This window comes from Neopelma chrysocephalum, unplaced genomic scaffold, assembly GCF_003984885.1.
Source record: "Neopelma chrysocephalum unplaced genomic scaffold, ASM398488v2 Primary Assembly neopelma1_25, whole genome shotgun sequence".
Classification (NCBI taxonomy): Eukaryota; Metazoa; Chordata; class Aves; order Passeriformes; family Pipridae; genus Neopelma; species Neopelma chrysocephalum.
The window spans coordinates 15,610,853-15,637,408 of record NW_020897694.1 but is presented as its reverse complement, the minus strand read 5'-3'; positions in this window follow the sequence as shown (position 1 = coordinate 15,637,408).

Here is a 26,556-nt window from a genome sequence, read left to right as displayed (position 1 = left end):
TCTCCCCCGCTGCCAGCTGGTTCAGTCCCACACGAGGTGACAGCAAAGGCTGATGAGGGGGAAGCAGCAGAGAGGAAAGAGAGACTAAAGCTCCTGCTGTCTCTTCGTTGGCATTGCTTGCTTAGCTGTGCAGCTCAGCAGCAGAAGTGGTGCCTTACAGATGCCTCTTCAATCAACTATGAAAGTGTTGGTGCATCCTCTCCATTCCTAGGAGTCAGGAAAATCAGCACATCTGTACCCCCTTACTACCAAACTTGAAGTTCAAATAAGACACTTGTTAGCAACCATAAGGAGTGTGAGGCTTATCATCTCTTTTGTCTTCTGTAATTTGCTTCTTCTCAAAAGATCTGAGATTACAGCATGCACAAAGTAAGAGCAGAAGTAGAAGCAGCCAAATCTCTATGGATGGCTCCAAAATTTTGCTGGTTCAGAGCAGAGAAAAGCAAAGTCTGAAAAAATCTGGATAAAAGACAGTTCACAGTCCAGTTTGATCACTGTAATTATTCAGAAATTAATCTGGCCAATGACTCTTTCCACTGTAAAGCTTTGAAAATAGAGAGGGGATAGAATAATAAAAAGGTTCAGAAAGTTAAAGAAGAAAAAGATGCTCAAATGAACTTATCTTGCTTACTAATGATGCATGAAAAGTTAAACAGAATTACATTTGGTTCTTACCTTCCATGGGCTGTCTCAAGATGGCTCACAAACACTGAAAATACAGAGATGATTGTTATTATTTGTTACCTGTTTAGGATCATGAGCACATAATAGCACTTTTCACCTAGAGCTGTGATCACATATTGGCATCTCTGTGATAGTGTGAAATTTTTCTTGAAGAGTTTGCTGTGCAATCAGACAATTTAGAGTCAAAACCTAGCACCTGTAAATCCTGTTAGATCTCTCAGGTATACTTTCCTACAAGACCTGTCCAATAAAACAAGTAAGTCTCCCCCCTTTTTACATTTTATGCATCCGGTTTTTTCGTCTTTAAATTGAAAACTGGCTCTAGCCTACTAACAGAATTTCAGAAACACCCACGCTCTGCAATATCACGCTTCAGAGAGTAAAATATCTCTAATAAAAGGTTCTCATTTTTGTTTATTTTCTTGCATTTCTGAGGAAACCAAGCTCTGCTCAGAGAAAGCAGCACATAAAGCATTTTGAGCAAAAAATGACATATCTCAAAACCCCTTGTCCTTTTTTGCATATCTGTTTTGCACATTTTTATAAAGGGATATATATGCATAGCTCCATCACCTTGATATGGACATAGTATCTGTGCTTTAGTGGAGCTTCTCCCTGCTCTGTGATCCTGCCTCCGATTTTCTCATACTGGAGAGCTGTGCTTTGAGAGTAAGTTGCAAGGCAGGAGAAGAAAGAATCTACATAGACATTAGGAGCTAGTGTCCTAAAAAAAAAAGGGAAAAAAAGAGGAAATGGAACTCAAACTCAGATAGAAGAGGCTGTGAAATAGTTTTGGACAGTATCTTGGACCACAGAATCAGTGGTATAGTTCTTGTTCTAGTTGCAGTACATCCTGGATTTCACTGCTTTTATATTCCTGACCAGAGTGAAAGAGTGAAAATGCTGTTCAGGAATAAAATCATGACTACGTGAATATTCTCCTGCATTCTGTCGTATAAACTATAACCTCCTGCTGCTTAAAAGCTTTCACTCAACATTCTGAATAAAATTAAGGAAGTTAAATGCTACAGACAAACTGTTCTGCTGCAGATGATTTGAAACATGATGAAGGTGTGTAGCCAAGGTGGTATTTACGGAGTACCATTTGCCTTTTGTTAATAATGATAATGTGGGAGTGGCTGTCCATCATGATGTGGTGCCTGTTGTGTGTTAAGTATTGTGTTCCTCGGGCAACAGCATTTGAAAACACCAAAAAGGAGTTTGTAATTTATACTTCTGGCTATCAAAAGTCAAGGAAATTTCATGTTCCTCTACTGAAAGTATCAGAAGAAAACAAAATAAATAGGAAAAAAAAAGGTAGAAATTATAGGTCTAAAGAAAAATTGCTTGAGTGAAGCATGAGGCGCAACAGAGAAGTTTCCATGGGATAAATTGAAGATAGTAGAGAGGCTTGTGAAGAAAAGAAAAAGCTGTTAAGACGGAAAATTTTTGAGTGGTAAAGGCTGAGATGAGTGGGAGTAGGGTGTGGGCAGAACCTAAAATAGACAACAATGGAGAGAAAGAAGTATGAGAAAGAGACCTGAAGAGGAATGCAAAGTGAGAGTGTCATTGAATGGAAAAGGGACTGTGTGAAGGACTCAGTGAAGGAAAGTGTGCAAACTGAGAACAAAGGAATGAAACATTGGGGTTTCTGGAAAGAGAATATAAAAAGTGGCAGATGGAGTAGAAAATAAACAGGGGAAAACAAGTGTGAATGCTGGCTTGGAAGAATTCTGTTAGGATGAGTGGTTGGGGAGATGGAGTATTTCTGAAGGGATAATTTTCAGGAAATAGAAATTCTGAGATAAGGAAGCGAAGTAGGAATATTGAAGAAATAAATCATCTCCAGCTGCTTCTTCCACTTCTAATCCTTTCTTCCTGCCATTTAGCATTATTTCCAGTTAAAGATCCTTTCACCAAAACTTCTCTTATGCTTCCTTCCTTCTTTTTAGACAATCAACAATCTTTTATCTTCCCACCAGCCCTCTCCCTTGGCTCCTGTCAGCTGAGGGGGAGAGAGTTTGTCTGTCCCTTACAAGTAGTCCTCTGTTAAGATGCAAAATACTGCATCTCTTCTTCGTACTGCCTCATGGAAAGTGACAATATAACCTCATCAGTAGAGGTTCTCATATCATAGAATCATAGAATGGTTTGGGTTGGAAGGGACCTTAAAGATCATGTACTTCCAACCCCCTTCCATCGGCAGGGACATCTTTCACTAGACCAAGTTGCTCAAAGCCCCATCCAGCCTGGCCTTGAACACTTCCAGCGATGGGGCATCCACAACTTCTCTGGGCAACCTATTCCAGTGCCTCACCACCCTCACAAGGAAGAATTATTTCCTATTTCTAATCTAACCCTAACCACTGTCAATGTGAAGCTATTCCCCACTGTCCTGTCACTCCTGGACATTGTCCAAAGTTCCTCTCCAGCTTTCTTGTAGGCCTCTTCAGGTACTGAAAGGCTGCTGTAAGGTCTCCCTGGTGCCTTCTCTTCTCCAGACTGAACAACCCCAACTCTCTCAACCTTTTCTCGTAGGAGAGGTACTCCATCCCTCTAATCATCTTTTTGTCTCTCCTCTGGACTTACTCCAACCGGTCAGTATCCTTCCTATGCTGGAAGGCCCCCTGAGGTGTCTCGCCAGAGCAGAGTAGAGGTGCAGAACTACCTCCCTCGACCTGCTGGCCCCGCTGCTTTTGGTGCAGCCCAGGATGCGCTTGGGTTTCTGGACTGCAAACACATATTGCCAGGTCATGTCCAATCTCTCATCCATGAGAAACTCCAAGATTTTCTTGTCAGGGCTGCTTTCAATCCATTATTCCCCAACCTGCATTGATAGCAGGTGTTGCCCCAGTGTGCTCTGCCATGAACACCACCTGGCATTGTGGAGAAAGAAGACAAGCCATGACCATCTTCTTCCTTGCCAGCTGTTCAGACAAGAAGTTCCAGGGTTTCCAGTTCTGCATTTCTCTGCAAAGGACTGGGAGCTTTTGCCTGGGACAGGGAAGATAAAGGCCAAAAAATTGTCTACACATCAATTTTGCAGAGGGAATAAGATGCAGGGTAGCTCCTTCCTTGCTTAGGCAGTGTTCCAGTGGGATGTGAAGTGAAATGAGGTAAAGGCCTATTAGAATCCTAGTTCCCAGAACTAAGCTCCACAAGCACCACACAAGGAAGAGAAGCACAAACATAAGTAGACATGACTGCTATGCAGGGTGACAAAGCAATGAGTGAAAAAAATTATTATAATAGTAGTAGCTGGGAGGGAGGGAATAAGGGATACAAACTTGGACAAAGGGAAAAAAGGAAAATAAAGGACCTCCCTTTGCAATGCTTGCCATACAGAAGCCTCCTGTTCCCTGTGGCTTTGGCCTCTTCTCTTCCATGCTCCCTTCCCACTGTCTACCCATCAGATCTCAACACTACTCACAATAAATGATGAAAATAAGCAGCCAGAGATCTCGGCACAGCAACTTGTAGTACTGCTACCTTCCAGAGCTTCCTCTGTAACACTCTTAATCCCAGAGAGACTCCATACAAAGAGCAAAGCAACAACTGGATTACAATAAGCATCATTCACTTTAGTCTGCGCACAGCTACAGTGCAGAAAGCTGAAGTAAGAGCTTTGACAGCGGAAGAGCACTTTCTCTTGTACTGTCACGGCATTCCTGATGGAGAAAAAACCTTGTATCTTCCCCTCCTGGTTCCTATAGCTTTTTCCTGTGGTCCTAGAGCCTTCACATCATATAAAATGTGAGCTGCAATGCAAAGGATTTGTCCCATTTGCCATTTCATTTTATTGACATCTTCTGCTTAAGGATGGTGACACCAAATCTTTTGCTTCACTTTTACATAACTATGGTTAACATTTAGAGCTAAAAATAAAGATAGCATGTATACGCTGATAGTAAGGGAACAGAGATTACAGTTTTTTACTCTACATTAACAAGGAGAGAGCATTTTACTCAATGTTTTTTAAATATAGTAGTTACAGAGTCAGGCTGGTAGAAACAATAACACCGTAGGTTTTTACTTTTAACTCTTCATTTCAGTCAGTGACAGTAAATTATTAATGGCTTCAGCTCAACTGGACACTTCATGTAATGTTTCTGAAAGATGTGGAAAGAGAAGAAAAAAGGAAAGAAAAGAACGGGGATGCAACAGAGACTGCAGACAACTGAGAGTATTTTTAAATTTAGATTCCTTACCACAGCCTAAATTCCACTAGCATGAGACTTGGAAGGACACATATGCTATTCTTTAAGGAACTAAAGCAGTTGGCTGGCCTCCTAGCTCTTGAACAAAGTGTTCAAGGTTCACATGGCAACACTGTGCTGCATATAACAAATCTGTTTAATCTAAATTATTTTTCTAGTGGAAAAATGGAAGGAGTAATGATTAAGAAGCATCTGTGAAGGATCTGCTATACCTTGGGTTTTTTATCAAAATCTGTCTTCATAGCTTGATTCATATGTCATCTGGAGTTACTGGAAGAAACAATAGCATGGAAGTACTGTACATAAAAAGTACAATTTCTGAAGATTAAGTCTAGCTTCCTGTTTTACTGCCTTGTATATGAATGAAGAGTTTACAGAAAAGGTGTGAAGAAAGCTGTTTGAGTTCATTTTATTCACAACAAACTGATTCAAAATACTGACCTATCTTTTCTTTTCTTAATCACTTTCCTGTTGGATTGCAAGTGCGTATTGAAAAGGAGAATGCAGAGTTCCTTTAATGAAATTTTGGTGTAAAAATCTGAGTTAAAAATGTGGAGAGTAGGGGAAAAAAAAGCAGAGTGGAAGATAGACTAAGGGAGGAGTAATATTATTTATAGAGACAAAAACAGGTGACACCAGATGCACTTGAAGCTATCCATGATGTATCGTACCAAGAAAACCACAGAAATGAGTTACAGACAGAGAAAAGTTCCCATTCACTCTTTAGGTTAAGGAATTGTGGTCCTCATGTCTGAATGACTACAAAACAGACTGACATAAGGGTTCATGGACATATGTGTGTATGTATGTTATCTAGAGGGGTACAATGGATTAGTAAAGTAAGAAAAATTGCCAGAAACTATATATTTACAAGAACTATATAGATGAAAGGTTTTGTGATTAGATGAGTAGACTTTACGCACTGCATTCAAAACTCTCCAGTACTCAAGTTTTATCATATTCTTGTAGACAAAAAAATCTGTAAATGTCAAATATAAAGACTGAATGAGGAAAACATGAATTGTCCTGAATTTTTCATCCGAAACCTAACTTTAATCCTTAAAATCACTTTCATGAACTCTTTATGAAGCATGGTATTTCCATTTCTTTGCATTGCAGGTCAATAGAGTTTGTAGGGAGAGCCAATCTACAGAGACAAAACTGAAAGTCTGAATTTATTTGTGGTTTTCTTTTTCTTTTAACTGTTTTACAACTAGACCTACTGTAGATACAAGTATCCTGTTTCTAAAGACTCGACATTTATCTTTGATTTCTTTCTTAAAGAGAAAAAAATTAAATAAAAGATATATTATTAGAAATTTGTATGTATTTGAGAAGACAAGCTATTCCCAGCACTACTGAAAAAGAAGAGCAGCAGAACTTTTGTAAGACTTAGACAGGCCTACAGTAACCTGGCTGAAGCACTCTTGATGGGAGATTGTCTTTATGTCTCGCCCTCCTTTGCCTAGAGCAGATAGCTTTATTGATACTTTATGGTTTTCCTCCTTCATTAAAAAGGAAAAACTTAAAAAAACACACAAGTGTTTTCTCTGGCCAGCCAAGTTCTGGATGCCTCATAATGCATGCTGGTCACTGAAGTATTTCAAGTACTACTTTAAGTAAAACCCTCCAATTATAAAAAAAGCATGATAACCATACATTTAGGAACATATGTTTTATCTGGCTTCATCTATTTTAAGCAGAACAAAGGCAACTGAAAAGTTTCAAGGAAGATTTTATATGGAGACACTAACAGGGTGTTTTGGTTTTGGCTTTTTTTCGTAAGAACCCTGTGATTTAAGGTTGAAAATGAAAAAAAATATCTTGTTGAAAAATGAGATTTCAGCACCCATAGCCTTAGAATGATTGCCAGGAGACCTCTTCCATTTATGCCAACTCTGTCAGCGGTTTGTTGTACAGTCTGAAATTAAGAGAGATAAAGTTTCTATAAACAAATGATTTGCAGTAGGCCAAATGAGATTGAAACAGACAAACTTGCAGACCTCTCAAATCTTTCAGCCACTGAGTAACTGTTCCACTTTTGTCTGTCTGTAAGTTAACACACAAGCTGATCCAACTTAATATACTACCTGATCCATCTGAGTTCTGCCTCTAGTAAACACAATCATGCTTGTGCACTCCTGGGAGACACTTTAGCACTCATTCAGCAGGGGTACCGAAATATGCCAGGTTTTGTGTTCACATGTGATTCTGGTCTGAGGAATTGCAGCCACATACTCAGAGCACTGCCGTTTATCAGAGCATGAGAGCTATAATTTCAGAACGCAGCCTTAGTGTGGCACAGATTCAAGCCTGCCTTCAATCCCACAGCTGTGCCCAGGCAGTTACAGTCAGCACCGTTCACTTTCCAGATAATTACTCTACATAATACACAAGATATTGTCCACTGTATGTCAGGGGAAAAGTCAATAAATAGCACAGATTTAATTTCACCATCCACTTTCACAAGTGGAAGAATAGGAGCAGAATGTAGGGAAAGCTTGAGAGACTTTGAATCATTTTATTGTTTAGATTGAGATGAGCAAGCGCTTGCTCAAAATATAGAATGATTGACCTTCAAGGTCAGCAGAATTGGTGGTAGTGTACAGCATGACTACTTGCCAAATAGTACAAAGAGAATGAATTAAATGCTGTCAATGTATTTTTCATCTTCAAACTCACCTTGTGGGCCTCATGGAGGAACAGAAATGATGCCACTGAGGACAAAATAGAACTGAACTAATAATATTTCCTGTCTTGCATTTGTTGCATCCATCTGCTCACACTTCCTGGATGACAGGTTCATCTCAGCAATGTTTAGTTGAAGATCCATCCAGACTGAAAAGCTCTGACCACCTATATTGTCAGCAGCAGACAGAAATTCTGAGTGTTTTGCAACAACTTTCATTTGTGAATGTGACTTTAGCAGCAACAAAAATTATCTGTTAGCCTTACATGAACTGTGTCTTGTCCTTTTTGCTCAACAGCAGGGAGAGAGGAGACTGTGTTCAAAGAGACTTAACTAGAGGAGAGCTCTCTCCCTTGTCCTCAAGGCTGTAGACTCTCACATAGCCTGGGTACGTTTTCTTGATGTCAGGTTAGTGTGGGAAAAAGCATTGACTTCTGCTTTAGAGAGAGATTATTCTCCCATTCTTCAATGAAATATTGCAATATCAACATTTTTAAGATTTTCCATTTTGCATTTAAACCAAGTTGTTAAGAAACGGTATTTCCTGAAGGTCGTATTCTATCCTAACCTCATGGGTTTTGACAAGACCACATGCTTTAAATCTGAGAAATATTTAGCAAAGCAGAAAGAAGTGGAGAGTCTGACACACAGACATACTTGAGTAATCAGATAAGGATTTTGTATTTTCTGATAAGCCCATGGAGACAACTGAACCAATTCTCATTCACTAATGTATATTTACATGTTTAAATAAAATTTAAGCACACTAAATGAGAGGTGGACTTTGCAACTCAGGCCCTCGCCTAACTTGTGAGAGAACAGGTAAGAATTTGACAATGTCTTTCACATGCCAATTGCATTCTTTGCTCACTGGATTACTGGTTATTAAACATAATTCCTACTGCTTTCGAAAAAAGCATATCCTGAAACATTTATATCTCATTTACATTACTTTATTAGTATTGGATTTGAGAAACTATCATTTTCCCACTACAGAGAAGCTCCCTGGGGACTAGAGTTACCTTTTATTACTCTTTTGGTTCATTTGCAGTCTAGTAGATGAAATGTGGCTCTGGAGTTGAGGAGAACTTTGCTCTGGCACTCTTATATTCTTTCCCCTCAGTCCTTACCTTTCCCCAAGAGAAATATAGAGACTTCCTTCCTTTACAAAGTCCATCAAGTGCTGCTGCTGGCAATCACTTCATGAAGGTCACTATTTTATTTAATCTACGTAACCCATTCTTTTTTCTGACTTGTTTTGATTTGTGCCACTGTTTGCCCAAACACAAATTTTTTGTGTGCTCCCAACCATTCATTCAGGGCCTCTTAATTCATTCAAAGACACTTGATTCCTATATTATATTATCAAGGAACTTTGTCTCACACTGTCAAAGAAATGTGATCACACCTCTAAAATTGCTTTTCAGAAACTAACCTCCGTGTTTATAGCAAATCAAAATAGAATGTAATCAACTCAGTTTGCTTTTGACAGATGTTTAAAGCAATTTTATGCTACATAGCTTTCTTGCAATGGGTTTCTGCAGTGCCAGGATACGTTATTTATAATTCAGGTTCACCAAATACAGGGTGGATTACTTGCCATTAGATAATCCTTTTCTATGCAACGTTATTCCTTTACTTTTAGCATTTGTGTTGTGAGTTTAATGCTTGTAAAACATGGTGCTCTGGCAGAAATGAAAGTTGAGTCTTCTGTTTATAAACTGGGAAAAGCACACAAACTTCCACTACTGCCTTAAGAATAACAAGACTACAGCTGCAAAACTAAAATATCCTTGAGAATATGCTTAGCTTTAAACAAGTAAGTTACCTCGTTGAAAGTCTTGAAATCAATTACATTAATTCTGCTCCAAGCAGTTGAACTGCTCTTTCACACTGATGCTCTACTGCCCACTCCTGGGCATAGGAAAGTAGTTCATCCTCAGAATCTTCTCAGCTCGTGATTTCCCTCCTGAGCATTTGAAGTTGACTCTGAGGCAAACAGTTGTCTCATCAAGACCCAGAGTCCATTCGAAAATCATGATCTGAATTCCTCCACTGACTGGTGAATTCCCCTTTTCTTCTTACTACTTGCCTTAAAATGAATTTCAATATTCCTGATCTTCATCAGACTACAAGTAACAAGAAAGGAAAGTACATAACATGCATACATCTAGTAATCACCCCAGCAAAATTGTTTTTCTTCTCAAGCTTAAAGGCCAAAGAATTAATCCTAAGCTGAGACCTCCCTTGAAGAAGGAACTTCTAAGAAATGCAACTTCGGTTATTATATGAAAAATCTTATTAAAATAAAATATCCTAAAAGGGAATGGAAACATGATTAGGGTCCTTAACATAGTATTTAAGTAATTTACTCCCCCAGATGAGAATAAGGGTTATTTAGAACAGATTCTGTAATGCACAAAGTATATTCTTTTATCCTCACCACTGGATTTGGCGACATCTCCTTCTTGTTAAAAGTGCTGGGGCTTTAGGCTTTAGACTTTAGTCCTTTGCATTATTTGTCCCTTTCCCCTTGGAGGCTTCAAACGGGTGCTGCCAATTATTGTTTTAGCAGTAACCACCATAGGATGATAAACTAACAAAATAGTTACTAAAAATGAAGCATAAAAAAATAAAACCATGACTGTATCAAAGTGAACATTTTCAGGCACATGACCAGTTCAGGTGTCACTGGTAGCAGCCTGTCCCTGTAATGCAGGGGAAGAAGAAATGTCATGAATTCAGGGAAGGCATAAACAGCCATAAACACCTTGATACTATTATTCTTGCTCCTACAGCTAGTTACACGCTTTGCAAATGCTGGGCTTTATAGATCTTCCCCAAAGTCTCACTGACTTGGGGACAGTGTGTCTATCCCAAGGATACATCACGTAATTTTTAGCTTGTTCTCTGTCTCTATTTGGGACCTTAATACATTTTTCCAAGGCAAAACCATGGTGGGGACAGCTTTCCCAAAGCAGTTTAGATGCAAACTAGTTGTTAATATGCTCTCATTTCTCAGGTTAGACATGTCCTCGGAGTCCCTTGGTGCCAACTCTATCTTTTCCCAGTCCTTTTCCCCCAGTTGAAAGGCATCCATGGAATTTTTTCTTCAGTGATTAAGGATTTAATAGAGATATTGGCAGTAGCTGGGAATTTAATTGTTTCTGATAGTATCAGCAGCAAGCATTCACATTTGGGAGAAGCACTTATCTGATTTGTATGGGACCTGTTTCCCTAAAAAAGCTCTGCAGTCCCAGCACTGCACAGAACTGGCATACACCACAAGCATGAATATGCAACAGCAGTATTATTCAAGAATCATAGTTAATGGTAATAACCTTTTCCCCCCAAAATTAATCAGAAAATATGTAAGTCAGCATATTTAAATAATGCATTGAAATCAGAGCACAGCATGAATAATATTTAAATTAAATCTGACAACATAAGAAACACAAAAAAGAGTATTCACAGTAATGGAAATAAGAAATTTTGAAAACTACATTTTCTGAAGGAGGAAATAATTAAAAGACCTACTTCAGTAAGATAATTTATGGGATGACCTTATCAGCAAATAAAAAGTCTAGTTAGACAAAATGAGACCTCCATGAATGAAATGAAATGAAATGAAGTGAAATGAAATGAAAAGGAGAATAAATGAAAGCAAGACAGATATACATCTACTGCTTTGCAGGAAGGCACAGAAACTAAAACAGGTAGGCTGTTCTCATGAAAGATATCCCATTTTTTGCAGCTGAAACCTCTGTGTCACTAAAAGCACTTTAAGGAGAAAAAAAAACCATTTAAAAATGTGTTTATAAACTTATACACATATCAAACCAAGAAGCTGGATAACAAGGATCTCAAGTTCACATTTCTAAATGGCAGAGCTCACAGTGGGAGGGTACATAAAAGCAAATGCCTGAAAAACACTCTTTTACCATGACAGTACCTTGCTTTGACTCAGAGATAAGGACTGTACTTAGGAGAAGGTATTTGTAGTTTTATATTTCTCTGCTGATATTGAAATATACTCAGGATACCTGGATTTCGTACACTGTGAGACAAATTCTAGACAGAACAGTAAATACAGTGGACAACAGCCTTGGTCAGTTCAGCTCCAACTTTAGTATCACCTACTGTCTTAAAAAGTCCAGTTGCCAGAGCCCTCCCGCTCTCTCTCCTGAGGTAATATAGCTAGTTACGTCTTGTATTTAACTGAATAGTATGGTCTTTGGGTAACAGTGCTATACCCTGTTGAATAAAAAGAATTCCTTACATTGTTGCCAGTTGATCAGGAGTATCTACTTCTAATTTAGTTGTAGGAGTTGCTCCTCAGCACTGTCAGAAGTGCTCCTCAGTGGTTTAGTGTGTTTCCTGATGCCCATGTACTTCTGGATCTGCACACAGGGAGCTTTCAGAAAGCCCTTTCTTATGTACACTTTCATACTGAAACTCCCAATCATCTGATTCACTACAAACGTGTCTTTTTGGCAGTTAGCAATCATTGTGAAGAGTGACTGATTCCTTCCATTCTGCTGTTCAGACTTACATAAATATTGAGATGTGACAGCAGGGATGAGGACGGTGTCACCACAGATTCACTCCGGCATGTGAAAGAGTGGTGTGGAAATAATAGTGGTTTTGCTCCAATATAGGCTGCACGATTAAACCAAGTGCTGATTGTAGACAAAGGCACTCTGAACTCGCAGATGGGAACAATGCCATCCTTGCAGATGGGCACGAGCATCCAGCACCAAGCAAAATTGCACTATCACTGAATATCTGCGTTGATGACTGGTCAGAAATGTCAAAAAAAACAGGTGCTGATCCTCGTCTTCTATACCCACAATACAAAAGAATGCACCACCAGTCATTAATTCAACACCCATCTGAGTTAATTTCCTGAAGTTCCTGGGAAAAATAAGGACATACTAGTAAGTAGGTTTAAAATAAGCTGAGTATTTTGAAATGCATTTCTACATTTAGAAAACTTAGAAAAGTTCTTTAAAATCTGATCTCATTGACATCTTGATTTCATGCAAACATGAGAATAATCTGCCAGGAAAACAGTAGTTCTCCTGAAGCCATTGTTCCTATTGCTCAATGTAGGATTCAGAATATTTTAAAGGGAACAGAGGCTACATATAACCAAATACAACACTGCTTCACTAGGGGACACTGAAGAAAGAAGAATATGTCAGAAAGAGAGTAATGAAAAGAAAGATAGGAATTAATGATGTTGCTCTTTAAGGAGATGGTCAAGATATCTGCAAAATCACAGATTTGCTTGACTGCATTCATTGTAATCATGGGGCAGCATAGCTCGGAGCTCTGTCTGAAGACTCTACATCTCTAGTTTAAATGCATTTCCAGTTTCTTTAGAAGACATAGGCAGCCCAGAGCTCATTTTTTACTTGAATCCCTCTTTGTTCCTACCTACTACATGAACATCTGCCTAATGAAAGTGGAAGGGACTCACATTAATACAAGCACTTTGGGAGAGGGATCATAATTGTTGGCTTCCTTCAAGTGAGAAAAGGATAAGAAGGAAGGTAGAAACTAAAAGTCTAAAAGGTATGAGGGAATAAAGAAAAATTGAAACATGGAAAAGTGGTGCATAGGAAAACCTTGAGAGGCTTTGAATCATTTCATTACATTGTACTACACAGGGGATTTTATGTTTAGATTGAGATGAGCAAGCGCTTGCTCAAAATATAGAATGATTGACCTTCAAGGTCAACAGAATCGGTGGTAGTGTACAGCATGACTACTTGCCAAATAGTACAAAGAGAATGAATTAAATGCTGTCAATGTATTTTTCATCTTCAAACTCACCTTGTGGGCCTCATGGAGGAACAGAAATGATGCCACTGAGGACAAAATAGAACTGAACTAATAATATTTCCTGTCTTGCATTTGCTGCCTCTATCTGTTCGCATTTCCTGGATGACAGGTTCATCTCATCATTGTTTAGCTGAAGATCCATCCAGACAGCATTAATGTGTGAATGTTGACTTTAGCAGCAGCAAAAATGAGCTCTGTTAGCCTTACATGAACTGTGTCTTGTCCTTTTTGCTCAACAGCAGGGAGAGAGGAGGCTGCGTTCAAAGAGACACTTAACTGGAAGAGGTCTCTCTCCCTTGTCCTCAAGGCTGTAGACTTTCACATAGCTTGAGCATGCTTTTTTTTTTACATCTTTTTACTGTGCCATTGTGAAAAAGGAGTCTTGTTTGCTTAGTTTTCCCTTTAGAGAGAGATTATTCCTCTGTTCTTCTAAAGATACTTTGCTTTGTGGAAGAAGGAAATGATATTCAGGAAAACTGAAAGTTAATGGACAAAAAAGAAAAAAAGGGAGGAATATAAGAAAGTGTGATCTTTTGTGAGAAAAAAAAAAGTAGTGGCTTTTACTCCACCTCATCCAGACTTTTAAGTCTCACATCATCTCAATCACTACCAGGTTTACTTTCTTCTGACTAGAGAAGAAAGTTGAAGATACCTGATTTGGCAGAGTAGAGGAAAAAAATAACCACTTGTGTTAGCTCTTAGTGTTTGTGGACAATGAGTATATCTGCCTCATTTTATAATTCAGATGGATAGAAACTTTAATAGTTAATATCCATCTTCATGGGTATTGTATGACATACTTTAGTTTACTCTGAGCTGATACTTCTATATTCTTTAGGTTTAAAGAAACATGTTGCCACTCTTACAGACTTCTTTCTTTCTTCTACCATGTTTATAATCATGGGCCCAACCCCTGCCTTTGCATTTTGGTATTTCTTTTATTCTAAGATGTTACAAAAGCTCTACACTACACAAAATTAATTACCATGGTTTCAGTGAATTCCTTACAAGTGTTCATGCTGACTTGTATTTAAAGCAGGAATAAATGCATGCTTTAGTTATTTTGGAAAGTCTTAGCCGTTTGAAAGCTTAATTCTTTACAGTATTCACAGATAGTAAGAGGAATTGCAGTCCATGTTCTTCTAGGCGTAAACAAGTCGTGGGGTATAAACTGTCAGTTCTTCTTGCAAGGAGATGCAAACAGTCTCAGGTCAGTCTCTTTGTACAGTGGTTTAACAGTTGTTTTCTGTTGGCAAAAAGTCCCTGCTTGCCCAGTTTTCTTATCAATGAAAAATCCCCCTGAGGCCAACAAACTTCTTGACAACTTGCCTAAGGCTTTGGATACAATACTTATAGAGAAAATGTGTTTGATTTGGGCACTGGATAAGACATTAACTGCTTTAGTGGAAATTTGAGATCTGGTGGCCTCTAATAATAATTATCTGAAAAGGATTTTTGTTGTATACAAAGAGAAAAAAATGGTTAATTAGTTTTTATCTAAATACTTTCAATTTTTATTTTTTTCAGTCAATAACCCAAACCAAGAAGCGTTTGATAAAACTGTAAGAAATATATAATTTAGAAAAAATCATAATCCATGAACAGGCAAATCATAAAAAGACAAAAATTGTGTTAAAGAAATTGAATCAACAGTGATATGGATGCTTTGGAAAATTGTCATTTGGAGGACAGCAGGATATACAGTTACCTGGCTCTCTTTTTGCTGCAATTAGTCTTTTCCTCCTGTATTTTGAAAAAATAAATGCTGTTAAGTTAGGTAATCAACCTTTATCACGTGCTCAATTGTTGAGTCTTTTTTACCTTTTTTCATGCAAGTGTACATTTTTATTAAACGGCATCAGTTACTATTGTAAAACAGCAGTTTTCAGTCAAATGTTTCTGGTAAGAATAGTTCTTTCATCTTGTTTCAGAATTTTGACTCTACCCACCCCACTTTAAACTCTGTCATCACAATTGCCAAGTGACAAAAGTTAGGAACCACGTCATGTTCCTGTGTTGAGAGACATGATTACATCTCTGTGGGTTTTATTCTTGTTAACTAACTCCAACTGTATCAGTTTAATTTTGGCGTGAACCACCTATCTTGATATTTCCTGTAGTCAGTAAAGAGTCATGGACATTCCTTGGGGAGATTCATTAAGTCTGTCTTGTATGCTTATTTTGGGCCATTTTTTTAAAAGTAATTTTTTTCCCTGCCATAATATGTTAAAGGAGGTTATATCAACTAACTTTTGCATGGTCTGTTTTTTAGATAGTTGAAGTTAGATGTGAACAGTTCAACTGTGAATGTGCAACAGATTGAACACTAACAGATTTTGAGTATGCATGTGCAAATGTCACAAAAATAGGAAGCGCACACACAATACTGAAAAAACCCCCAACTATTAATTTGAAGATTTTATAGAATAGGTTAACAAGCCTGAGCCAGAAAGGGAATAGAGACTTGCAGATCTGGAGACTCTTTTCTTAGTGAGTAATAGAGATGTTTTGATGAGCGTCTGCTTGAGTTCATCAGTATGCATGCTACAAAGGTTTTTCCTTAACTATAAGAATATTTATTTTCATCAAGGTGGCCCTTACTGAGTTTGTATCTGTCCTTCATACTGTTACAACAATTATGCCACAGGTGCAAGGGACAGCCACAAATCGAGAGACAGAATTCAGTCTGATAATGTATATGTTCAAATAAGAGATTGATTTATACAACAGGATCAGTAAGAACAACTAGGGAGAATATTTCTAGTATAACTCTATTTTCTGATTTAGGACCTCCTGCAAACTAGTTTTAAGACCCTTGAGTAGGTATCATCTGTGTCATTTTGGTCAGGAAAGATCTGCCTAATCTAAATTGCCATATTTCTAATGTGCACATCCTTAGAGAGTTTAATTGCCGCACTGAGAGTAATTTCCACAGAGAAGGAAAAACCTCATTAAAACTGTAGGTGGTTGAAAGTTTAGTGAGCAACGTATGTTACAGTGTTTCACAGGTAGCTTTCTACGCTTAATCAGGTGCACTGGGAATCTACTTAATTGTGCATCATCCCAGGCAACCAATTTGGCCTAAGGTAGTGAATGGTGTTGACTGCTGAGTAATGAGGATACTTCTGACAAACATTTCTGTTTAATAGATATTGTTCAGCAAGGTACAATAGCTTACATTGCGTTTAAGTATGTGACAAATGAGCACAATATTTTACACTTTCAATTTTCTGATACATAAGTAGACAAACAAAAAAGTAAAAATAAGTAATTAAGGTGGAATAAAATATTTTTATCTGTGTTTATACATTACCCTACTCATTTTGAGTAATTCACAGCTTTAAACTGCATCCCGGCCTGTAAGAGGCCATTGAAACATTATTTACTGCTGGATGCCAGCCATATCTGTCAGCACTCCAAAAATGTATAGCTGACTATGAGTCATAAAAAAAAGATTAATTAGTGAGGTAGTTAGAAGTTGTGTTGCTGATTCAGATATTTAGTATCTCCTTCACTAAGAAAATTTGCATATGTTCTGCCCTCTTATCATCTGTTAAAAGATTTGATTAGGAAACGAGCCTAAGAACATTGGATTCTAAGGGAAGACAGGGACACATGGGAAGGGCACAAGATGATGTTTGGCTGAAACCTCAGAACAATAGGAAACAGCCATTAATGCCGTCAAGAAAAAAGCTGAGAGAGTCAGCAAGGTTGACAGGATTGGTGCCTTTGGAAACAGAACAATAAGCATTATATTTAGAAGTTCAAAGGCCAACCATGAAAATACCTAATTGGTTTACACTCCTGATTTAAGCCTTGTTCCCTTATTCTGCATTTTATAGTTTTTATTCAAGTCACTGAGAATTTTGCCAGTGCTTCCAGTAGTAGAATTATGTATACTGAAAGTGCATTTTTAGATATTAAAAGAATTTACAACAGTATGAAAAACTGCATTCATATTACAGATTAATCAGGCATCACATATTGAAGGTGACATATATGTGCCAAACTACAGAGTTATAGAAAAAAATAATTCATAATAAGTCTTAGCTTTTTCACCTAGCTCTGTCCTCTAGCTCTCCCTTTGGTTTTAGTAGCCTAAATAAATGTTCAATCCTACTGTAACATCCTATGTCCTAGGGAATGCCTGTGCAGCTTTTGAAGGTTAGCCACCTTTTTCAAGGCAAATATGGAATTCCTGAAAAAAGTCTCTTATTTCTCTTTAAGCACACATAGGAAGTCAGCAAAATTCTGCCCTAACCTGTTTTTTGTGAACATGTGATTCCCATTACTGACTGTTACAGACCCGCACTCTGAGTTGGTTAGTTAGCTCTAGGATACCTATGCAGTTAAAGGAAAAAAAAAGTAGGCCCTTTTAGGTTTCTTTCCTGTTTCCTTTATGTCTGTTTGCCTTTTAATTCTCAAACAAATGTAGTCATCTGCTTCTGTGTGACTTAAATCCTGCTTCAAAACTGCCTGTTTCCCTTACCGAAATGAGCTAGGTTGACCAGATCAGATTTAACTATTTGCATTTGTCAGATGAATCTCACCCCATGACCCTAAATTTCTAGTGAAGCTACAGATATTAATGTTGATGGAGATGTAAATCGAGTAATATAGTTAAGCAGTCCTTCCATAACACTCAGAATTGCTAAAAGGCAGGTCTGCATGGTCAGGAAAGTCATGGACTAATTTTTGTGTATTGTCATGGGGAGTCTCATGAAACTGGAAGTCTAGAAAATGAAGCCTTCAAGAAAATGTGAGAAATGGAGTTTTGCTAAGTCTAGTAAAGAGAAGAATTAGGGAAAATACAAAATCATATTCCATATATTTTTTGGATCTGCAAAGAGGCAAACAAACTTGTTTTCATGTCCACTGGGAATAGGGCAAGAAATAACAAGTTAAAACTTCAGTCAGGAAAATATAGATTAGATATTGGAGAAAATTCTAAGAGAAAGGATACTTAAAAGAAGGAACAGTTTGCTGAGGGAGATTATGAAACCTTCTAAATAAATTTTTTTTTAAAAAGTTTGGAGCAGTATCCACTGGGCACATCTTTAAGTTAGGATGTTAAGAAGTTCCTACAAGGTTCTTTTTTTCCTTCACTCCCCTACTTTTCTGTAGGTTTTTCTTTCACTCATCTCTCTTTCTTTCTCATTAAGTGTGTTGTATTGGAAAGGAGAGACTCACGGCCTCCAATAGTAGCCCCAGGTTTATTTCTATGTCTGGATTCCAAATAAATAGCTTCTTTTTATATCACCTGAAGTTTCTTAGGTTACTCTGAGTTTTATGGCTTTGTGGCTGGCCTCAGAGAAACAAGTTACAAGTGAAGAAGTAATTACTGTGTATTCTATCCTTTGAAAAGAAAATAAAACCTGCAGGAACTAGCTGGAGAAGAGAAATATACATCATTTACAGAATAACCACTTCAGTCTGAAACTCTGCTGAACAAAGGGGACAGCCTCAGAGGGACATGTGGAAGAAAGGAATTCCTGCAGAAACCTCTGCAGTACCTTTCCTGCTACCTGCTGGCTTAGCCTTCAAAAACACCATGTCTGACAGCCTACAAAAGAACAAGTTGGGGATTTATTTCTGCCTATATTTTTTTACCATATTTCCCTCTATGAAGAAGAACAGTTTCCACAGTCTGGAATTTATTCATTGCTTCTGCAGAGTTTTCTAAACCGACAGGTTACTAGCCTATATTTAAATGTTAGTTGAAATCAATAACATTAAATTTTCAAAGAAGATTATAAATGAGAGGGGGAAAAAAGCTTTAGAGTCCTTATTTTACTATATCTTATGAAAATAAGAAAGGAATTAAAAAGGTGACAGAACACAAGGAAAAATAATTCAGCACTTATAGTATCCCACTGCTTTTCAGATCATCACTGAATTTGTGTAATTTGAATAGTTTTAGCTTCTGTGGTTACTAATAAATAAGTCTCTGAAAAAAACCCAAACTATTGTTTTTCTACTGAAATTGCATTAATCTGCTCTTCCCCCCATCCGCCCACCCCACTCCTTCCTCTGGAGTTAAAGGCATATTTGGTAGACAGTATTTTTCTATACATTAGACTTTGAATAGTGGGAAAAAGCCAGTTGTAATGTTGCCATGTTTTTTTCTGAGGATTGCTACCTTTTTTTTTTATCTGTGAGAAAGAATACTTTTAAAAATAAACCCACGACTGATAACCTGCCGTTCAGAGGTTAAACCTCCATATTTTTCAGAGAATTTTCAGAAAGGAAATCCAACTATATTTTAAGGGCAGCAAAAATTGTTTTATAATGGCCATATGTGTTCATTTTTAATTATAGCAACATGTATCAAGAATGTGTCTTTGGCCTATTTATGAACCTAGAGTTGAATTCATTGTCCAACTAAGACTTCCATGCACATGAGGAATATAATGTCAGGTCTAGAAGTATTGCACACCGTAATGTAAGTATTTACCCCAAAGAATCCCTTTGATTTCACAACAATCTAAATTACACACAGCAAACTTCAAAACTAAATACAATCTGAGCTAAAACAATACTACCACTAAACCACAAGAACAGGTAGATTTTCATGTTTAAAACCTTCAAAGAATCAACTTCTGAGACTTGAAATCTGTTCCTGTTGTCTTTCCTTCCCACAGCTATGCCAGTGTTTAAATATGCCTTTTCTAGAAACTTCTCCAGACTCTTTCTACCAATTTGTATTAAAATTTCTCCTGCAAATTTTTATGTACAACTAACAACAACTAGAAACATTATTGGTCTACATGCCAAATGAGATCAAACCACAAATGAAGAACAGCTGCCAAAGCTGAACTCATTTTAAAGCAGAAGTAGTGGTAGTGGGCAATCACTAAGGCTCAGAGGAGTTTGCAGCCATACTGCCACCTCCTTTGGCACCAGGACCACTGTCAGGATAGCTACATTTATTTTTCCGTGTGGGACCTATTGATGCTATAAACACTGATGAAGTATCCAGAACCTCTGATGTAGCAGAGATGTTAGTAGTAACTCAATGAATGTTCAATGAGTGGTGCCTAAAAGAGTGAGCAACAGAAATCAGAATACAGGCCATTTCCCTCCCCTTGGAGAGCTCCACCCTTCTGTCCCCATTGGGGAAAATTGTGTTACCTCTTCACTTACTTTCTTTTGGCCTTTGCATCGGGCATTTCTCTCCACAGAGCAATACAGATGCAACGGGAAAAATGAAAGACACGCTTAGCCTGTTTCACACCTTTGTATTGCTCTCCTGGGAGCTGGAAAGAGCGAGTCCATACCCCATCAGAGTGAGAAGAGCTGAGACATGAAGCTCTTTTCCATCTCCTGTTCACTCCTCTAATATCTAGGACTTCCGTGGCTTTCTCCTCACCTCAAAATGCAAGTGACTCTGGGTGGTCCCACAGATATGTTTGCTGATGCCTAGGCAAAACATAGAACCGTATGGCTGTGGGCATACCCAGAATTAGGCAGAATTTGAAGAGGATTCAAGGACTTAAATTTTTGAATGTAGCTATTCGCAGATTTGCAGAAAGATAAAATCTATTCAGCTGAAATGTGGAAAGCTTTTGGCACAAAATCTCTTCCTCATATCTGAGACAAAAGACTACAGAGACAACCACAAAAGTTTTTGAGCTGCCAACAACCACTGTAACATAAATGTTATTTACCAAGACAGCTGGCTTGGCTTAGATGGCTTTGTTCATGGCTTTAGAGGCAGCTGGACATCCAAATACCTTTAAGATTCTTGGCCTTTCTTCCTGCTGCAGAATTGCAGATGGGAAAAAAAGGAAAATCCAAGGAGCTTCAGTTTATTCTAATAGCAAGTAAAATGAATTTTCTCTTTCTTCTATATATAGCTTTAAAATATCATTCTCTTTGTTGCCAGCTAGTCCTGTAATGGTACTGTTTGTCTCTTGTAAGTACATTTTAGCAGTGTCTTCATAACACTTTCTGGAAGATGAAAAATATTTGGGGTATGGGCAATACAGACATTCGGGATAAAATTACTGCTACAAAGGCTTTTGAGAAATAAAACTGAACTTTTTCCACTTGGTAAAAATATATTAAATAAAGATCCCTCAGTACATTAAACACATTTTATTTTCCACAATATTTTTTTTACTCTTTGCCAAAATTGCAGTGATATGGAATTAACAGCAAAACAGAGTTAACACCACTCTGTTATGTTGTAAAGAAATAACAACCCAGATAAGAACAGTTGTCAAATTGCATGCCACATCCCACTTGTGTTCAATGGCTACTGGAGTCCACAGGAAAAATTCATCACACTGTTTGGAAAATAGAAAGTATGAGTGGGAACATCGTGCACAGAGACAAGAAACCCTTTCGGCTGTCCCACTGTCAATCTTTTACTATAAGACAGTGGTCTCCTTGTGTCCCAAACTACATCCACAAATTCCCAGAAGGGGATTGAAACATGGCTTCATAAAGAAAAAACCAAACATGAAAAATGTTGGGTTTTTTTTCAAAATATTTTGAAGTGGTACAGTATTACTCTGTGCCAAATATAACCCTCTTCAAGAGTTTGGTACAGAATATGAAGGTTATTACCTCCATCTACAGTTTCCTGTAAAGGTCCAAATCTAAATGACCCCAGGTTTGGGGGTGAAAACTGGAATCTTCATTGAACACACGAAATGCAATTTAGGGGTCTCGGGGGCAGGACATGTTAATGAGGAGGACAGGTTATGTTAACCAGGGGATGGGTTATGCTAACTAGGAGATTACGCAATTGATTAACATTTCCCATATCCAGGATTACATGTGGGGGGAAGATAGTTAACATTTCCTGTAACCAGGATTACATGGGGAGGAAGAGAACAAAGGAGTTTCAACATTGTCTGATAACATCATCACAAAGTCTTTCCATATCTTGCTGCAGGAGACAGGCCAATCAACACAGCCAAATATCAATAAGTCTTGTGATGAAGCTCCTCAGAGCAAGGAGTCTCTCCCAGCCCCTGCTGTCCATGACCTGCCACACAATCCCATGAGTTCCTTTTCTGCTGATATCTGAATTTCGGATTGCAACAGTTTCCTTTAGGAATATCAGCAGCAATGGTCAAAGGTCCTTTTTATTCCCTCTTTGTTTTGATTAGGAGTGGCTGATATGGTCGTCAAAAAAAGGAGGTGTCATAGGTCTGCTGAGAGACAAGCCGTTATATGAGCTGAGGAGAGGAGGTATTAACCCCATATTAAACCCAGATCCAAAATGCTGTGATTTAAAACAAAAAACATAATTTGACCAAACAGATCTTTTTGCAAAGTATTCAATTTGTGATATGGTCAATTTTAAGAAATAAGAAAAGAAGATCTTAGAATGCCTGTTTCTTAAATTAGTTAGAGGAAAAGGATCCCTAGCTACATGCAAGGTTTCCCTGTCCAGCTGTTTCCTATGAAGCATAGTCTTATCATTTTTAAGAGTAGGTTATTCTGTCTTTTGAAGGATGAATGAAGTTCCATTTTAGCAAAAGGAAGTAACTTTGGAATAAGACCAAATGCTGAGAATTCCAAGCTAAAGACAAATTATTTGAATAAAAATCACATGGTTGTAGAAACAGAGTTACCAATTTAGCTATACTACGCATTAATGGAAATTATAGCTTATGAAAATTAGATGAGAAAAATATGGAAGGAAAATCTATTTAAATCAGATGGAGCAAAGGATGGAAAATTCAATAAAAACTGTTTTTCTAAAAAGAAATGTAGTCTTGGGCTTGAATAGCCAGAGGTGTCACCTTCAGAGGCCTTCAAATGATGTTTTATTGAAAGCTGATGCCTGGTTCTATCTTTTCATCTCCACAAAATAAATTAGTTATCATTGTATTTCACAAATAAAAACATATCTGAAATGCTGCCAATAGTCTTTCAGAGAGCATCTCACCAAAAAGATAGGAAATATCACTGACATAAAAAAAAAAACTAAGAAAATGAATACTTAGAATTCCATAGACAAAATACTTAAGAAAACTATAGACAAAACTGAAAGATAAAGTTCCTGACACAGATTAGAGCAGTATTTCAGAGACCGTTGGACTGAAACATGACAAAGAGAAAAGAGTGGTCCTGGCAAATGTAAAACAGCCAAGTTAAGACTAGCACAGAGGGCAGAGAGTTTACCGTTGCTGAACGTAAAAAGTAAAATGGAATTCTGATTCTAGAGTGACAAGGTACTCCTGGAGTGTTGATATAATTTGGTCTACCTGTTTGGTACTTCCTCACAAGAAACAGGGGAAACCTTCAACTGCTTTTTGTTTTCCATACAAACAATGCTTAACACTTTCTTTTTAATCTTTTTTCCTTCTTTCCTTTTTCTGGTTTTGTTTGTTTATTTGTTTGTTTTGTTACAAATGGTTGTGGCCTAATAACTGATAGGGAAGTAAAATACCAATGTGTACATTAAGATGAGAAAAGGTAATACTCTGAGAGACACATTCATTCATCTCCAGGCTGCCAGAAGCTGACCACAACAATGATGATATCCCATCAAACGTGCTCTTTTGTTCAAAATGAGAACCATACTTTATTGATTCCCAGTGAAATTGCTCTGAGATGAATCAAAATACCAGCTGCCCCATTTATTGAGCTGTGAAATATTTCTATTCGCTGTGCAGCTGTGTGAACCTGAACTAATCTAAAGGGCAGATCATCTAGAAGAGAGCTCAAAATAGTTTTATTGCAGGCAGTTTGCCTAAGTATTAAATATACCCTGCTCACACAGGATTCTGAACAAGGACTCATACTGAAGGAAAAGTAATGCTATGTACTAAATAGAGCACAGATTGCCACATGTTTATCATAGATGAACAGAAATTAAAGAAAACTATTAAACACACCCAATTTGAAAAGTGCAAAGGAATCTCATGACCAAATACTATGCCATCGTGCTCTCTACCTCGCATGTGTTTCTTAACACTGTGCAAAACTAGAAGACTGGGTGATGATTCCTGATAAAAACGTGTCTCTAGTGAGTGTTATCTCTGTAAAAGGTCGGAAGGAAACAAAATAGCCTACTAGTTTGTTTTTTGACAGATGGTAAATGAGAAAGCACCAATAAAATCAGCCAACCAGCCTAAAGTTTTCATTTTAGTGCCAGTGCATATGTATGTTGCTTGGGGAATTATGTTCTAATTAACCTAAAGCACATAGTATTGCTCTTTTACACACATTGAGAGGATTAAGTGAATGCAACAAATTTTATGGTCGTTATCAAAATACCACTGGTAATTAGAATTCTAGAAAAATACAGGAATACTCCAAAGAAGGAACTGAAATCTCTCTTCTTGGTAAACATTTTTTCATGCCCTGTTTTGTAATTTTTTACGAAAACAAGGACACTGAAACAGTATATGGTTCAGCAAATTCTGAAACCACTTTTCTGTGGTGAATAGCCAAACTCTTCTTAGTTACAAACTGTGAGTCACATAGCTTGACAGGAAGAAAAAATCAATGGGAAAGAAATGAATTTAGTTATATCTTTAAAGTGCGTGGCTATACCATATACTATGAAAAACAGAGGAATTTCAGAAAAGCTGAAAATACTTGAAGGATAGTCCTACTATAGCACTATATACTAGCAGGATAGCACTATTTTGGGAGTCTCCAGTCATTTAAATAAAAAATCTGTCAGTCTGTCTACTACTTTACTCATGAAGTAGCAATTTTGAAGATGGTATTTAATTGCATCCAGATTTTTAGGGACAGTTCTAATAATTTATGAGTAGAAAACCCTTGAATTGGGTATTTACAAGGCAAGATGGAAAAGGTGGGGGGTGTGCATTCTTTGTCGTCTCTGTAGTACAATCCCTGGTTATAGCACTTCTGTGACTATCTGGACCTCCAACCATCAACCATTTCACATTTGATAAGGCCATCCAGAAATACTAAGTACCTCCTGGCACTCTCTTAATAGAATAGAGTTGATAATGTATTTTGCAGACAAACTATAATGCTATGGAATAGGAAGAGGATATAAGCTGGGGAAAGAACAAGTGGACTTGCCCCTTGAATAAAAAGGAGAGGAGTGGATGAATGTGGGGTAGGAGGAAAAAGGAATGGGACAAGGCAATACTTATGGTCCCTGGTCTAAGAAGAGAATAAGAAATGCTGCTACTGGGGGGGAAAGAATTTGTGCAAGATGACGCAGCAAATAAAATATTTGGTATGAGTTCACAAACCAGCTGAGTTGACAAAATTGTCCATTCTGATCTTAATGGAACAAGGAGAATGGCAGAGCCCATGATAGATGCCCCTGCCGCTAGGAAGGATCAGCTGAGTAGGATTTTAATCCAGAGAAAAAGGAGAGTACGAGAAAGGGAGAGACAAAGTACCAAGAGCTGCTCATAAGAGGGTCCTTGGCACAGAGAGAGAACACTTAGTATGAAATAAGCACTAGCCATGCCAGGAGGACAATGCAGAGGGACAGGAAGATGCCAGATAGAACATAGTGACAAAATAAAAGGAGGCATAGTATTAGTTCACAATAAGCTTAACTGACAATAGTTGATGAAAAGTATAGTTTCCTTGGTGCTGCTTCCCTGTGCTTTTTAACTACCTCCTTTCACTGCTGCCTAAAGGTAGTAATTCTTTCAGTTGTGCAGGTAGAGGGAGTTATGAAAAATCTGATGATTTACTGTCCATGTGGATCTTGGTAAAGCTTTTCTGCAGCTTGGCTTAATGTGGGAACATTTTCATAACTGATGTATTGTTTAAAACTCTTGATAATACTAAAAGTCCTGCAAGAAATGCAAGGTCCTAATGTACTTAGTTAAAGATATTATTTGAGCTCTGCACCTCTAAAAGAAGGATCAGTGAGATTCACAATTTTGCAAAGAATAGGCAAGCAGTAAAAAACTAGACATGAATATATATAATTATGCATACACACAGTGTTTGTTGATGTAGTTCTGGGGTGAAAAAAAGAAAGAAACCAAAATTAAAAGCATTTATTCAAAAATGTCTGCAAGTAGGGCTGAATTTGTGATTGAGTAACAACCATGTGAAATTTGAGGAACTATTCAGAGACTGATTATGTAATGTTAAGTTACAGAAAGAAGGATTTCTCATTACTGATAGAATTAAGTTGCCTAGAATTTATTT